The 16186-nt window shown below is 46.5% G+C and overlaps 1 protein-coding gene across 1 annotated transcript in view; it reads right to left on the reverse strand.

Moving 5' to 3' along the window:
• Positions 1-1255: 1255 nt before the first annotated feature.
• The window catches only part of LOC142587525 (radical S-adenosyl methionine domain-containing protein 1, mitochondrial-like), a 238853-nt gene continuing 223922 nt past the window's right edge, over positions 1256-16186 (reverse strand). The window contains exon 15 of the transcript XR_012829563.1: positions 1256-2108. The gene's annotated coding sequence lies outside the window, so the exon portion shown is untranslated. The remainder of the gene's footprint in view (positions 2109-16186) is intronic.

Here is a 16186-nt window from a genome sequence, read left to right on the forward strand (position 1 = left end):
ACCCAGTTGGTGCACAGCAACACATCAAAGACCTCAGTAATATTGTTCCAGCTCACGGCCCATGCGTTGTTGCAAAGATTGATGCAAGACTAGTTATTTACATCTGTGGATATGTAGCAAGAAAGTTTGTTCTCAAAACAAACCGTGAAGTGTGCCGCACATTGCTCCTTACAAGCAAGGAGAGTGCAGAGTTCCTGGGTGCTGCTGACTACACGAGGCTGAAGGACAAAGGTGGTCTCCTGTATCCTCATGGTCACCTGTTCCGGTTCATCTGTAAACTGGAAGACCTCTTCACTAGTTGCTTCAGCTTACATGAGCATCATAACAGTGTCATGGACATTGTTAATCTGATAAAGAAAAAGCAGCAAGAAAGCATTGGATGTGTTAATCATTCAGAGTTGCTAACAGTGCAAATGGTTGCCTTCTATGTGATCACACATCTACACTTCTTTGTTTGCTGCCCTGTGGCGGGAAGTGGCAGCGATAGTTCTGCCCGGTGTGCAAGGTAAGCTTGCTTGTATTCTCCACTGTTGCTTGCAAAATTTTCGTAAAATGGAACTACTCCTTTGCACAGATGGTGTCACCGCCGTGCAAAAACGGTGGAACTCGCTTCGTGACAAATTCCGATGCTGCTACAATGAAGCGACGTCCCAGAAGAGCGGATCGGGAGCCGAGGAAGCGAGCGAATGCTCGTGGCCCTTCTTCGAGTTTCGAATGTTCCTCCGCGACACAATGGAAACAAGAGCGTAAGTTTACTGGCGTGTTATTTTGTTGCTTAAAGGAGAACTTGTGCATTGCCTCGCTATGTTAAACTGTCCTATTGGACTGCCGTTGGTGCGAGATTCACAATTTCATGAAAATTACGAGGTCGATAATCAACGTAGTGTTCATCAGTCCGCAAAACTCAGACGAATTTCGTGCTCGCGTGTACTTTATAAGCATGGCAAACCAAGCATTTCACTGATTGCCGAGAAATTCAAAACACCATCCATTGGTACTTTACTTCTAACATGAATGGTTCAATATGGCGCTTCTCACTCACAGGCCAGTAGCTCTAGGGAGTGCCCGCATTTAGTCCACTGGTGCTAAAGCTGCAACATTGGAAGCAGTCGCACAGACTCTTGGAAATCCCCCGAATTCCATGCCTAGTGTGGAGAATCGCATTTGACTCGCTTCCCTAGCCAAATGTTTTTATGCCGCCAGTCAATCTTTTAGAGAGTATTCATAGCATGTTTTCTTTTTTTTCTCGAATGAAGACGTTATGCCTCAGTTCTAAACACCATGTGGCAGAAAGTAATACATAAATAGGCTTTATTTGCCAAGTGACAAACTTTCTTAAATTCAGCATTGTTTTGACAAGTGATAGTGATGAATTCCATGTATTTTGTAACATCAACTGTTAATAGCAATTAACTTCAATGGATGTGACCTGTGGCCATCGCTACTTGTAAAGCATATATTTTCATCAAATGGCACTAGTATTTGTTTCAAATACGTAAAATAATTCAGTGTACCATTTTCACCATATAAATGTTTACTGCAAACTTCTAAAAATTCAGACTTATGTCACATTAACATTGCATTTGCCACCAGAGTGAAACAGCTTATTTAAGGAATAACAAACATCAGTGGTACTTCTGCAGTTCTAAAGCATTAACCTTTTTCAATAAGGGAAGAGTCTTGTGTTCACTGAAATGTAGAATGTGCTACTGTATGGAATGACAATGTAAACTACAATGTAGGTAAAGGATGCCACTAAGGTGTTATGTGTCTCCATGTGTTATTGATATCTTTGGGTAACCACTTCAGATAAGGATAAGTATCTACAACGAACATTTCTTTCTTCAAGTGTATCAGCACATCAGGAAACTTCCAAATGCTGAGCCAGCAGGAACCTGTTGCAGCAAGCCAGAACAACATGAAGGAAGGGCCCACTGCTGCAGAGCTCTTTGACATGTGCCACTTTGGCCATGAGGAGTACCTGCAGGTGCACGAGTTGGAGGGGCAGGAGGAGGAGCGGGATGTGGTGGTGACAGAGGTGCCAGTGCCGCCAGTGGCAACGCCTGCACCTCATGCACAGGCGTACTCAGTGACGTCGTCCGGCAGGCCTACGAGCAGACAAAGAAAAGCAAATGCGGATGATTTGTTGGTGCAGCAGCTTCAGCATGTCACCAGTGCTCTTGAAACAACAAAGCCGAGAGATTACATCGAGCAGTTTGCAATGGCACTTGTTCCGCTTATGAAACGAGTGAGAACACAAAGACAAACGGACATGTACATCAGGGTTTTAAATTTCATTAAGGAATAAATTTTTTTTCCTTCTTGTCATACTCGGCACCTTCTCACTGCAGCTTCAGAGTGCCGATCACACATCGGCAAAGAAAAGAAACATAACAAAGGTGCATTGTTTATACTATCCGTTCATTTTGCTCGTCCATGTGCTGTCTGCACAATGAAGGTGCAGTGATACTGCAAACCAGCCCATCAAGGCAGCATGTTTTCCGAGTATGTTTGTTTTCTTACTTTTTTATATTTAATGTGTTGTTGACCGGTGCAATAATCTTCTCAATAGCCAAGTTACGGAAACCAGGTAAATGTCTGCAGTGCTAATACTGCATTCTACCAGCTACTCATACTATTATTCCGAATTTTTTTCAATGACCTCTCATGTATTTACTTTTTAAGTTCCGTCTTTTATTGTGATGCTGCGTACTCCATTTTTAACACATTGGCTGCTTGTCGCTGATACTTTCTAATTGTTTTTTGAAGTTTTCGTGTGTTCAATTTGCACTTCTTTATATGCGCTTTTGATGTTTATTGCTTACTTTTATTTTTCTGTTTCTAGTCGTCCTTACATAATGCCATACATTTTAACTCGTCAATGGTTGCGTGTGCCTTTCACCTCTGCAGTACTCTTTTTGATAGGCAAGTTGTGGAAACCAAGAAAAATGTGTACCTCCAGATACTCGTACAACTATATTTATCATATTGGATTGTGTGTTGCAGTACTTTGACGTCTCATCTCTTATATGCTTGCTTTTTATGCCCTGTGTTTTATGTCTTTATTGTGATGCTGCATTCTCCATTTTTGACACACTAGCTGCTTGTCACTGATACTTTTACTTCGGCTTTTTTATGTTCTGGATAAGTTTTAAGTGTTCAATTTGCACTGGTCAGTCATCTTTACATAATGTGATACATTTTAGTTTGTCAATGATTGCACATGCCTTTCACCTGTGCAATACTCTTCGTGACAGCCAAGTTGCGGAAACGAAAAAAAATTAGTACCTCCAGGTACTCATACGACTATTTTTACCATATTGATTTGTGTATTACTGTACTTTGATGCCTCATCTCTCATTTGTTTGCTTTTTATGTCCTGTCTTTTACTGCTTTATGCTGCATCCTCCATTCTTCAACACGCACGTTGCTAGCCACTGATATTTTTATGTCACTGTTTTGAACCAGATTGTGTTCAATTTGCACTTATTTATAGGTGCTTTTATTTTCCTATTTGAAGCCCTCCTTACATAATGTGATACATTCTACCTCATCAACGCTTGCACATGCAATACTCTTCGAAACAGCATAGTTGTGGCCTGCCACTTCAGGCGAACTGCAATGGAGCAAACGGGGAGCGATAGTTGCATTCGCGGCAGCTTGGCTGGCTCGAACGGCCCTACCTGTCGAGCCAGCAGTAGCTGGGTATGCTTAAATAAAGGTCGAATTGAATATGTTCCCTGAAATAAAGCATCAGAGCAAGTGTCAACATTCACATGTAAACAGCAAATTTACGGCCACCGTCAGGCAATTTGAGTGGCCTGTTTAGCAAGCAAGGCTCGGTATTTTGTCACCTGCGGACTATCGTATAAGAAAGTTTACTGAAATGGCTGCAGAATACAGGCAACTGCAAAAGCATCAAAGGATACTGTGGTAGTTAGTGAGTTGTCACTCACTAACCTTAATAGTGTCCTTTCATACTCGTACCCCTTATATGCTTGATGGTTAAGGAACCGCAATACCTCATTTTATAACCATATGCTCATTTGCATTTGACTGTTTCTTTTTGCACAGCACTAAAATGCACTGAAAATGGCACCTGACTTGTGCTGCACGTACAGTGTACCATCCACACACCTTCATCTTCCTGGTATAATTGCAATTACTGAAAGAAACAGCGTCCATAGTACATAAAGTAAATAAAATGAAAGCGTAGCAGTTTACCTTGAAGTTGCATAATTACTTCTAGAATTTGGTGGGCATGTGATTGCTACATGCTTTCTATTAACAGCCCCCAAGCAATTGGGGAACTGCCATCGAGCTGAAAATCCTACAGCAATCTTCTCCCACTCCTCTTGGGTTGGTGTCTGGAATAGTACGGCACTTGCCATTACTACCGACTGGAAAAATCAGTGGCACACAATGCCCATATTGCTAGAAAGCGTGCAGTGTAATTTGAAATGACAAACGTAATTGCTGTGTCCACAGGACCAAGCTCAATGTAACGCACATTTATGCAGTAGAAGATATGATTTGCCTCTAATGTACCAAGGCATACTTGATTACCAAGCGTTTTGGTACTGCTTGAAGGCTGAGCATTCTTTAATGAATTGGCAAACATTTTGCACGCACTGCTAGCAAACATCACAGTGCAGCAGTTACAAGTGAAGTGCAATGGCATACTTGCATGAAATGATCCTTGAGGCATGCCCATATTGCTCGACATGTGCCATGTATGCATTGCCTGGCAGTTTCAAGACCTACACGATATAACAGCGCTACTCGGCATATCTTCTGCCCTGATGCCAGGTAATTGTAACATGAAAAACAAAAGGAAAATTGCCCTCTTGCACCAATCTAATTGAATTGAATTGTGCGGTTTTACGTGCGAGAACCATGATTTAATTATGGCATGTGCCCCCAATGCCTGGGACATCGGCATTTTTACATTTCACCCCTCATGCACCAATCCAAAAAAATTTAATTACCCTATTTCTACAAGCAACCAAATAGTACATAGGAGATATAAACTAGCAGGAAAGTGCTGTTCCATACACAAACTGTGGGCCAGCATTTCCTAGCCTGAGAGACTGGGCCCTAGCCTGATAACTTCTATGCTATGATTAACCTCTATGATACTAAAATTTACTGCAAAGAATGTTAAAAACCTGATAGCATTACGACTGTAGCAGCACATACATGGTGCTCCACTGGTACATGGTGCTCCATCTCTGTTGCGAACAGCATGACAGAAAGAGCACAATAGAAGCCTCTCTGGCTGGCATTGCATGGAGTGAGGGACATGCTCATTTGTTCCTGCTAGCTTTTCCACTCTGTGCACTCTATGTTGTAATTAGTATTGCTAATTGCTGTGAAAGAGGATGTTTGTGACATATTTGGCAAGAATATTGCCAAGGCATTTTTTTTTTGCTTTGAATGAATTCACCCTCAAGTTCACAGTTAATATTAGTAGAAAATGTGCATTCATCGTGTTAGTAAATACAGCATCTGAGGTTTTATCGACTCCTGTGAGCTAGTTGTGAGCACCATACATCGCAGTTCTGTTCATTTACTTTTATGCTTGTTGAGGGAAGTTACAGTTACCATGTTTATTTTATGCTGTTTTCAATTGAGCGGGATCATCTTGAACATGGTTTTAAATTAACTTTTGCACTCAATTATAGCGCATAACACAATTGCAAATTTTCTATGGAACAAATTATTATGATTAGAAATAAGTAAAACAGAGTGAAAGTTCAAAGGAAGTGCATTGTATATGCCCAGAGTGAGCTGTACTGCTTGATGTCCATGTGTGTAATCTGTTTGCCACCCTACAAGTATTCCAGTAATTTTTGTTTTTGCAACTCTTGGGAAAGATGCCCAAACAAGTGACCTCACAGTTGGCACCATCAACGAGGCTGAAGAAGTAGGCGAACTTTTTGCATGAAAAAGTGTGGTAATTGAAAAAGTAGGCCACTTAAACGGGACTTATAGTGTGTTGCAGGCTGAAATTGAGACACTCCGATCGCTGACTAGTAAGCAGCTTTCTTGCCTCTTTGCAGAAGGACAAGCAAGACTGAGACAGTAGCATTGCTTAGTGTTCCACACAATCTTGTAATTGGCTTGATTTCTTGGTTTTCAAGCCCTTTGTTTTCCATTGCTATGTAAGGACTGTGTGGCGGAGACGACCACCGCAAGGCTGAGGCGAGTAAATAAAGGGTTGTACTTGTTCGAGACGTGGTGTGCAAACTTCCTTCCTGACATGTGGGGGGCTCGTCCGGGATTGGAAATGGATAGTGTGTATGTTCTGGAGGAAGTAGTGCAGTACCTCGTCAACCAGACAGACGGTTCGCCCATCCAGCGGGAACAGCTCGCCTCCCTGCTGCGGCAACGAGTGATGACCACCACCGTGACTACCGCGCTGGTAGGCCTAGGGGTGCCGGTGGCTGTGTCACAGCCACCTGCCGTGACTTGCACGCCATACGTGACAACAGAGCCGCCGTAGTTCTCGGGATTCAATGGCCTACAGTCGCCAGAGGTGTTCCTCGAACGTTTAGAGAACTTTTGCCTCGTGTCTGGTATTGACTCTGCCAGAAGGCTTAGTAACGTGGTGCCGGCCGCCTTGGAGGGCAGCGCTAAGCTGTGGTGGTGCTTTGTTGGCATTATCGCCACGTGGGAAGAGTTAACACAAGCGTTCCGCGCAGAGTTCGCTTCAATCGATTCGAAGCGCTGCCCCTAGACTTTGTAAGGGCTGGGCCCTTAGGGCTCAGCTCACACCTCTCTTGTAAATAGTAGAAATAAAGTTTATCACCACCACCACCCGAAGGAAGAGCTTCAACAACGCACCCAGCACCCACAGGAGAACCTGAAGGAGTTAATTTACATGATATCGGCATACTATGACCACATCGGTGAAACTGTACCAGAAGAGGAAAAGGTCCAGCGGGTTCTCCGCCAAATGCACCCGCAGTTACAAGACCTCGCATAAGGGTCAACCTTTACAACATTGAGGGAGCTCGCGATGGAGGTGGATGGCTTGGTGGAAAGAGCGTGGCGGCAATGGCAGTATAAATCACCGCGACCACCAACAAATCAGGTCGCAAGGCATTTGGTATTCCAGCCACACAGGGCAATTGCTAACGCGCTCGGACCGTGGCCCATCTCGGGAGCTGCCACCACAGTGCCCCGCAGCAGTCCAACCGTCCTATCTTCATGATCAAATTCATCCTGCCCCCACCGTCCCTACGCTGACGTAGCCGATCGCCTGCACCTCGCAGCCGGCCGCTCACTGGCAGCGGCCCAACATGTGACAAGTCAACTGGCAGCGCTGTGGAGGCATTGGCCACGTTGACGCCAATGCGCCACGGGTAGGCAATAATAATAATAATATTTGGGGTTTTACGTGCCAAAACCACTTTCTGATTATGAGGCACAGGTAAGCACGGCCACGGGTAGGCAAAATGCGCCGTCCAGGTGTTTTCAGTGCCATCAACTGGGGTACGTGCAGGCTCAATGCCCAGAGGATCAGTACTCAGGAAACACTGGCGCTGTCGGTGTTTCCTACACCAACAGCGCCGGTGCTACACCGGCGGGCATCTACGACAGCGCACTCCAGGTTGTGGCCACTGCTGGCAGAAAGGAACCCCTTCTTGACATCCGCATCGGAGAAACAACATCCCAGGCGCTCGTGGACACGGGGTCCAGCGTCAGCCTTCTGGGACAACAAGTGACGGCGGCCTCTGAAGTCACAGGAGCCAGTCACAAAAGAGAGGTACACCCACTCCGCCTGGCCACAGGCTGGTCTCAATCTACTTCCTCGCTCTGACGCAATATCCACTGGGTGGCAAGCTCCCGCTGCCAGCGGTTCCTGTGTGTGCCTGACCTCTGTAAGGACATTGTACTTGGGAGGGACTTCCTGACGGTGACTGGAATATCGCTTCATATTGCACTGGGAGGTTGGACAATTGGGACTGAACCGCAGTGCATGGTACCCTTCGTCAAAGGAGAGCAGCAGGTTAAGGGGAGTTAGACAGCGAAGATGCTATGCATAATGGATGCTATAACGAGGAATGATGCATTTGTTGTCCTAATGTTATCTGCACTGAACATACAAGAGGGACCATGCCTTGTGAAGAAAACTGTAAATTGACCATGCAACATAATCTCTTTTGTGTTGTGTACTAGATACATTATTAGCTGTGTATGCTCAAGGTGCATATGCTGTGTGTTTGTGGTCTTATGTTAATTCCATAAGTTGCCATCAGGCAAACCTCTCCGCTGTTCTTATAGCACCTCTTTTTCTTATTCTATAGTGCCCATAATTTCCTGTGTATTCTGTACTGTCAACAAGCAATATACACTGAAAGCCTACCTGTGATGCAAATAAGTGTCAGCATTGAGTGTCAGCACAGACACAATTTGTTTAGTTATTTTCATGGCAAATAAAACAGAGAACAAGTCCGAATATGAGGGTGAACGGCTTGTATGCAAAAGTTTGAATGCAGCCGCATAGTGATCGCTGTCATCGTTTCATTAAATCTGCTTCAGCTGGATGCACCAGCAGGCACATGCTGTATTGTTGTCTGCTTATGGGCTTACATTGTGTCATGTTCATGTGTCATGTTCATGTGTCATGGAGAAGCAGCACAGGTTCAGTTTTCGGCTGCTTCAGAGACGCTCACCTCCTCGTGGTGCCCTTTGGATAGCCAGGTGTCAGCTTGGTGAACTAAGTAGCGTCTCATGGGCCCAAGATGGCCGCGCGGGTGTAACTTGTTGATTCTCTCTGTAAAAGGAGCTTAGGCTAGCAGCCTTTGAGACCCTCCACCCACGAGAGCAACACGGACTCGTCCCTACAATGTCTAAGCAGCCTCGGTTGCCAGCGGCTTCGACCGCATCTTGCTGAAGCCACGTGCTTCACTTAACGAATCTCTAAGGAACTTTTTGCACTCTACTCCCCTAGGTCTACCACTCGTTTGTAAACTTACGGTCAGCTGCGCCGTCTGATTTAGTAAAAGCTGCTTTAGCTTCGGTTACCTGTACCAGCAGTTGCAAAACTGGGTTAGGCTTCAGGTTACTGCACCTGCTGATTCAGCAAAGCAGACTTAGCTTCTGGTAAACTGCACCAGCTGACCAAAGCGAAGCAGTACAGGGCTCTTGGTTAACTGCACCAGCTGAACAACGAGGCAGGACAGGTCTGTGGTCCAGAGAGCGGTTCTTGCTTCTCCGGGAAAAAGCATGCCCTTGGCTCGCCAAGGAAGGGGAGTTAGTCTCCTAAAACGGGATCGTGCCCCCCGCCCAAAAGCACGCCCCTGGTTTTCCAAGGAAGAGGAGTCCGCCTCCTAAAGCGGGTCCGTGCCCCCGCCCAAAAGCACGCCCTTGGTTTTCGAAGGAAGAGGAGTGCGCCTCCTAAAGTGGGTCCGTGCCTCCCGCCCAAAAGCACGCCCTTGGCTCGCCAAGGAAGAGGAGTTCGTCTCCTAAAGTGGGATCGTGCCCCTCCGCCCAAAAGCACGCCCTTGGTTTTCCAAGGAAGAGGAGTTCACCTCCTAAAGTGGGTTCATGCCTCCCGCCCAAAAGCACGCCCTTGGCTTGCCAAGAAAGGGGAGCTTGTTCCTAGCAGGATCTTCTCTGGATCTAACTTGATCTTGTGCCACGCTCTAAGTTGTCTCAAATTACGACTGCATAATTTTACGGTTAGCTGCACCGTCTGAACCAGTAAAGCAGCCTTAGCTTCTGTTTCCTGTACCGGCAGTTGCAAAACAGGGTTAGGTTTAAGGTTGCTGCACCTGTTGCTCTAACAAAAAGGTGTCTCTCCTATTGAACTAGGTTTTTCTGTACTCCATTTAACTTTAATCACCACTATCCACATAATAGGCTCTGAAACTGTCTCGTACTTTGTACTTCGGCTTGTGTTGCATATCTTTTTTTTTCTTTTTTTGCCCCGGGTGACGCGGTTAGTTGTAACCGCCGTGGGTGACATATAACCTTCCAAATGGAACATACAGTGTCTTACAATATCGATGTCTACACATGCCATATCTGTAATTGTCGCTTGACTTTGAGAGTCAAGCTAGAAGCACATTATGCCTCGCATGCTATGGAAATGTCCCTATTGTCTTCATAAAAAATTACCGTACAGTAAAAATACGTCCTCGCGTGTTTCCAAATGCAAACGAACTAATCTCTCACAGTTGCAATCTCCAACTGCTGAACAGTCATTTCCTGAGGTGGTCAATGAGTTTGACCCACCTGAAATAGATGTTAGTCTGGAGTTAGTTGACATTCCGTCTTCTCTGAAGACTCGTGATGGGGGCGAGAACCTCGGTTATTCGACGTAGTCATGAACATTGTCCTGGTATCTCTATGCCAAACTCGGTTCATGTTTTTTCCGGTGCGGTGGACGCCCAAACGGGGTTGCCCCCATCTGGTCCTTCGACGAGTCGGTATGTTAACTTGACTAGAGGTCAATGGACCCTAGCTGAATTAGAAGCTTTAGCATATGCCGAGTTGGGTTTGGGTGAAGTCTACTCAGTGGTTGATGTATTAGTAACAAAGTTTCCCCACCGGTCCAGAGAATGCATTGAAAAGATATGCAAACAATCGAGGTACTCAGAAATTCTATCCAAACTTAAGGCGACTCATAGTGGCTTGGGCGAAGTCCATATTCTTGATGGTCCTTCGTATTCTCACTGCCGATGGTCAGACTCTGAATTAATAGCTTTGGATAAACGTGAAATATATATATAGGTATACATAAAAGGATTAATGAAGCACTCCATGATGTTTTCAGTAGCCAAACAATTTCGTCAATTTCTCATGTTCGGCGTACGAGTCGTTATCAATATATACTTGAGCTGTTGAAATCTGAAACTGTTGTCCCACCTGCGGTATCCTGTGTTAGTTTCGGTTTTGGGTCGTTTACGTCAGGGCACCAATCAGCGTCAAACACTGTAAGTTGCCTCCTGCTTCCCCTCGGAGAAATAAAAGAGCATTCTTTGTCTGGTTCCCAACTGAAGCAGTCCGGCTCTTTCTTGTGGCGCTGCGCGCCCCGGCCGTTTAGGCCTCATGCCGTAAACCTTCTGTCCGGCCGCCCCGTCAAAGCTACAACAAACTGGCGACGAGGTAAACCATTAATTACTCTGCTTCCTGCTTCCTATGTGCCCTTGCCGTATTACTTCTGCTCCTCCTCCTGCTTCCGGCATGCAAGGCGCCGCAACTACGTCTCCTCCGTCAACCGCAACTCCTCCGCCTTTGTTCTCGGTGCCCAGCATGGCGTTCGTACACCCCATGCCGCCTTTCCTGCCGCGACCCGGTACTCCTGCAGTACCGTGGCTCACGTGGAAACGGTACTTTTGCACGTTTCTCGAGGCAACCAGAGGCAAGGCACTACAAGACGAGAGGAAGAAGGCCATTTTACTGAGTAACTTAGGCTTTGAGGGGCAGCGTCTCTACTACGACCTCGCGTCGCAGACGGACCAGACGAGTACTACGTTCGAAGACATTCTTCGCATCTTCGACCAGCACTACAAAGAAAGCTCCAATCCCCTGGTGCACTGCATTATCTTCCGGGACAGGAAGCAACTAACTGGAAAAACCTTTCAGGACTTCGTCACCACGCTACAAAGGCTAGCGCCTGCTTGTGCGTTCGGCGCTTGGCATGACGAGTCCCTCCGCGACCAAATCCTCCAAGGCGTTGGTTGCATCAACAAAAATTAGAGAAAGGTTACTCTACGAAGGAGCGTCCCTCACGCTCAAGAAGGCCCAGGAAATCGGACGAACTGTACAGCAAGTTCACAAAGAACTTGAAGTCTTTAACAGCTCGTCTGTTCAGCGCGTCTCGACGCAACGCCAAGATGGCATCGACAGCCATCACCTTCCTCGCCCGGGCGTGCAAGATGGCGGTTCCTGCCACCCTTCTTCCTTGACCCAGTGGCTTCAAGATGGCGCTCGGTGGCATGGCGGAAAGTCGCAACCTGGGGAGGCCGGTGAACGTGGCGCGCGACCCGAACTCCGCGAAGCCAGTCGAGACATTGCGGGCCATTGCTACCGATGTGGTTCACCTCACCACATCGCATCTGATCCAGGACGTCCAGCCAAGCACGTTTCCTGCCGTGCGTGTGGAAAAGTAGGACATTTCGCTTCAGTTTGTCGTTCGAGGAACGGAAAGCATCGACAGCCTCCTGCTCGTACGCAGCTTGTTTTCGCTGCATGCCAACAAGTGTCAGGAGTTCCAGCTGACCCAAGCGTTCATTTTCCGTCTCTTCCACATAGCGCTCCCTCGGAGTTCGCCCAGCCGTACTCAGGACAATCGGGACTTGTAAAGGACTTCATCCACGACGTTCATCTTCGAGCTTCAATGCAACTAGTCTCGGCGAAACTGCGTCCTCAACCTCGGGTTCTCCGTGAGCAAGTCTGCGCTGCAAACAGTATTTTGCCCCTGGAAAACAAAGTTCAGTCAGTTGTTGAGGCACCGCAGCCAACTGACAAGAAGTCGCTGCATTCATTTCTTGGTGTCACGTGATACAACGCTAAACTGATTCCGCAGTACGCTGAATTGGTAGAGCCGCTTAGGAAACTGCTAACGCAAGGACAATCGTTTGTCTGGGATCAGGATACTGAATACAGCTTCCAGACTATTAAGGAAGTGGTTGCATGCGAATTCGGCTCTTACGCGAAAAGTGTTAAGACGTACGTGGACCGTCGTTGCGCATCAAAATGCCCTCATTTTCGTCCAGGAGATCTTGTCCGAGCACGTAACTCGAGAACGTCCGGTCCTAAAAACTCGGGACGATTTAAGATTTACCGTAGGGTAGGTTGCAATACTTTGATGCTTGAAAACGGCAAACGATGGAATGCATCCAAACTTGTTAAATGCCCTGCGCTACATGATTTTCTTGGAAAATTCACCGAAAAGAGTCACTCCAGTGACTACCCTTCCCTTGATGATTGTCTCCCACCTTTTCTTCCAATTACTACTGGTATAGGGGATACATTACGTTTCTTGTGGCATAATTGTGCAGTACGCACATCATTACTACGGTGCTGATCACCGTACGAATTTGTCTTTCATGCCAAAAAGTTTTTTTTTTAACATTAAAAGTCGTTAGCATTCTTACGGGGGGACTATGGAGTGTAAAGTGCTGTTACGCACAATGTCCAATCCACGACAGCCACAGAGACTGTCTCGAGTCAGGCTCGGGGCGAATGAGCCACCCATCAGTGCTGTCCCAGGGGGCACACAGATGCTTGTACTGTCTACTTTTGTACTTTGCGATTTTTTTTCCATGTGTAATCTATGTGTGCAAGGCTGCATCTCATCGTCTTCCTAAGACGGTACTGATACTCTGCAGAACTGGAGTGCAAAGTTCATATTCAGTTTTCATGTTGTGCCTTTTTCTTAAATGGGGAAGCCAAAGATGTCATTTTCTATTGTGTAAAGATGTCATCACTAAACAAGTGTGTTACAGTGCTAACATGTGTTCTTTGACTCATGACTTACTTTTGTTGCGAGTAGAGCATTTTTCCTTTCAAGGGAGAGGTGATGCGGTATCCTGTGTTAGCTTCTGATTTCAGTTTTGGGTGGTTTCGTCAGGGCGCCACTCAGCGCCAAACGCTGTAAGTTGCCTCCTGCTTCCCCTTGGAGAAATAAAAGAGCTTTCTTTGTCTGGTCCCCGACTGAAGCAGTCCGGCTCTTTCTTGCGGCACTGTGCACCCCGGCCGTTTAGGCCTCATGCCGTAAACCTTCCGTCCAGCAGCCCCGTCGAAGCTACAACACCACCCCCTGCTCTTCCATCCTTTTCTAGTGAGGTAACTCCCCCTCCTTTAGAACTTTCTGCTGCTGAGGTGCGCCTCGCGCTCTGCGAGGTTGGAATTACAGACGAGGCTATTGTCTCATGTCTTGTAGCAGGCCCTACTTCTATGGATGATCTTCGGACCATCTATAAAGCTTTCGGTGTAAAACAGAAAACGAAACCGAAAAGTAAAAGCAATGAGAACAGTCCTAACATTCAGCAAACTCAAAATAGAAGTCAACGCAAGCGATCGCGTTACGTTGAACACCAAAAACTTTATCACTTAGGTCCTAAAGTTCTGGCTGATCACCTTCTTATGGGTGATTCTTCAGTTGCATGCTCCTTAACAGAATTGCATGAACAGTTTGATCCTATTTTTAACTTATTCTACACCACTGTCTTCCCCACTTAAATCGTCAATAGCTCTCGAGGTTGACGAATCTTTGTTCACGGAGGGTGAAGTTGCTGTTGCCATTAGACTGCTCTCTTCAAAGTCTTCTCCAGGAACTGATAATATCTCAACTTCCGAACTCTTAAAGATACCCTCTGGTATCTTATGCCACATTTTCAATAATTGGATAGCTTTTGGCTTAGTCCCATTGGAAATGAAACAAAGCAGGACCATATTTATACATAAGAAATCCTACCCGGGGGGTCCAGGTGATTTTAGGCCGATCTGTCTCTCCCTTTCTTTTTTGTTTATTTTCGAAGCTCTTACTGTGTAGGTTGAGTGCCACTAACCATTTCCATAAGTATCAGTCTGGTTTCGCCAAAGATTGCAGTACTTCTGCCAATTTACTTGTCTTGCAAGGTACAGTAAAAGCTCGTTAATTCGAAATCGCTTAATTCGAACCACCGGTTAATTCGAACTGATGCCCGGGTCCCTGCAAAGCCCTATGTATATCAATGGGCCGGAACGCCCGATAATTCGATAAATGGGCATCAGCGACTTCAATGCATCTGAAGGCTGGTTATCACGTTTTAAGGCCCGCCACGGGCTGACGTTTAAGAACGTCTGCGGAGAGGCAGCCGCAGTCGACAAAGAAACATGCGAAAATTGGGTCTCAGGTGAATTGAAGGAATATCTTGCCGATTACCCGCTTAGCGATGTTTTCAATGCTGATGAAACCGCACTTTATTTTAAGTTGCTCCCAAACAAGACTGTGAGCTATAAAGGTGATACGTGCTCGGGCGGAAAGCGCAGCAAGGAAAGAGTTACCGTGCTAGTGTGCGCGAATGTGACGGGCGCGGAATGGTGCCGCTTGCTCGTGATAGGCATAGCAGCGAAGCCTCGTTGCTTTAAAGGCGTGAAGACTCTCCCTGTTGAGTACACTTCGAACAAGAAGTCGTGGATGACGCGAGCAATCTTCACGGACTGGTTGCGCACACTAGACAGAAAGTTCGCGGCACAGAATAGTAGAAATATTCTTTTGTTCGTCGACAACTGTTCGGCGCATTGTGACATCAATGGACTGAAGGCGATCCGTCTGGCATTTTTGCCAAAAAACACTACTGCTGTGCTGCAGCCTATGGACCTCGGGATTATTAAAAATCTAAAGACTCTGTACAGGCGCCACCTCCTAGAACGGATTCTTCTATGCATGAAAAGCGGGAAGCCGTGTGATGTCAAGCTGCTCGGAGCTTGCCACATGCTGGCAACATGGTACGCCGTCAAGGCAGACACTATCGCTAACTGTTTCCGCAAGTGTGGCTTCAGTGAAACCACAGAAGCCTGCTGCACAGCCGACTTTGATGTTCAAGTGGATCAAGATGATGGCTCCATCGTGCTGGACCCTGCCTACGCTGTTTTATCGGAGGGTGTGGACTTCGAGAGCTTTGTCGACGTAGACAACGGCGTGGAGACAACGGGGCCTTTAACTGACGCCGAGATTATCGAGGCTGCGTCCAGTCAGCAGCACGACTCACGCGCGGCGAGCACGCCTGACAGCGACGACGAGTCCGACAAAGAGGACGATCCGTTGCCTCCTCCGAGCGCATGTGAAGCAGCATCGGGACTCGATCTGGCTGCGCGCTATTTCTCCACCGATGAGAATTCGGATGCTGCGCTGGAGATGTTGGGCAAGTTGCAGACAATGCTTCTCGAGTCGCGGCGAAGAAAGCGCAAACAAATGCAAATCACCGATTATTTTTCATGTTGATATGCTTCGATCATTATTCTTTTGTTAATAAACATGTTTTTGAAGCATAAATAGTGTCATATTTCATCATTAAGCCTGACGCTCACGTGGGTACATTTATCATTAGTTCCAGGCGCATAAATTGATTGGATATCTTTATTTCCTTTGGTGTTTGGACTCGCATGATTTTAATACCCGCAATCGCCGACCTCAAAGAGTAGTAGTGCGTATTCCTCGATGACGATCCCAGATATGGCTATT

The sequence above is a fragment of the Dermacentor variabilis genome, chromosome 7, assembly GCF_050947875.1.
Source record: "Dermacentor variabilis isolate Ectoservices chromosome 7, ASM5094787v1, whole genome shotgun sequence".
Lineage (NCBI taxonomy): Eukaryota > Metazoa > Arthropoda > Arachnida > Ixodida > Ixodidae > Dermacentor > Dermacentor variabilis.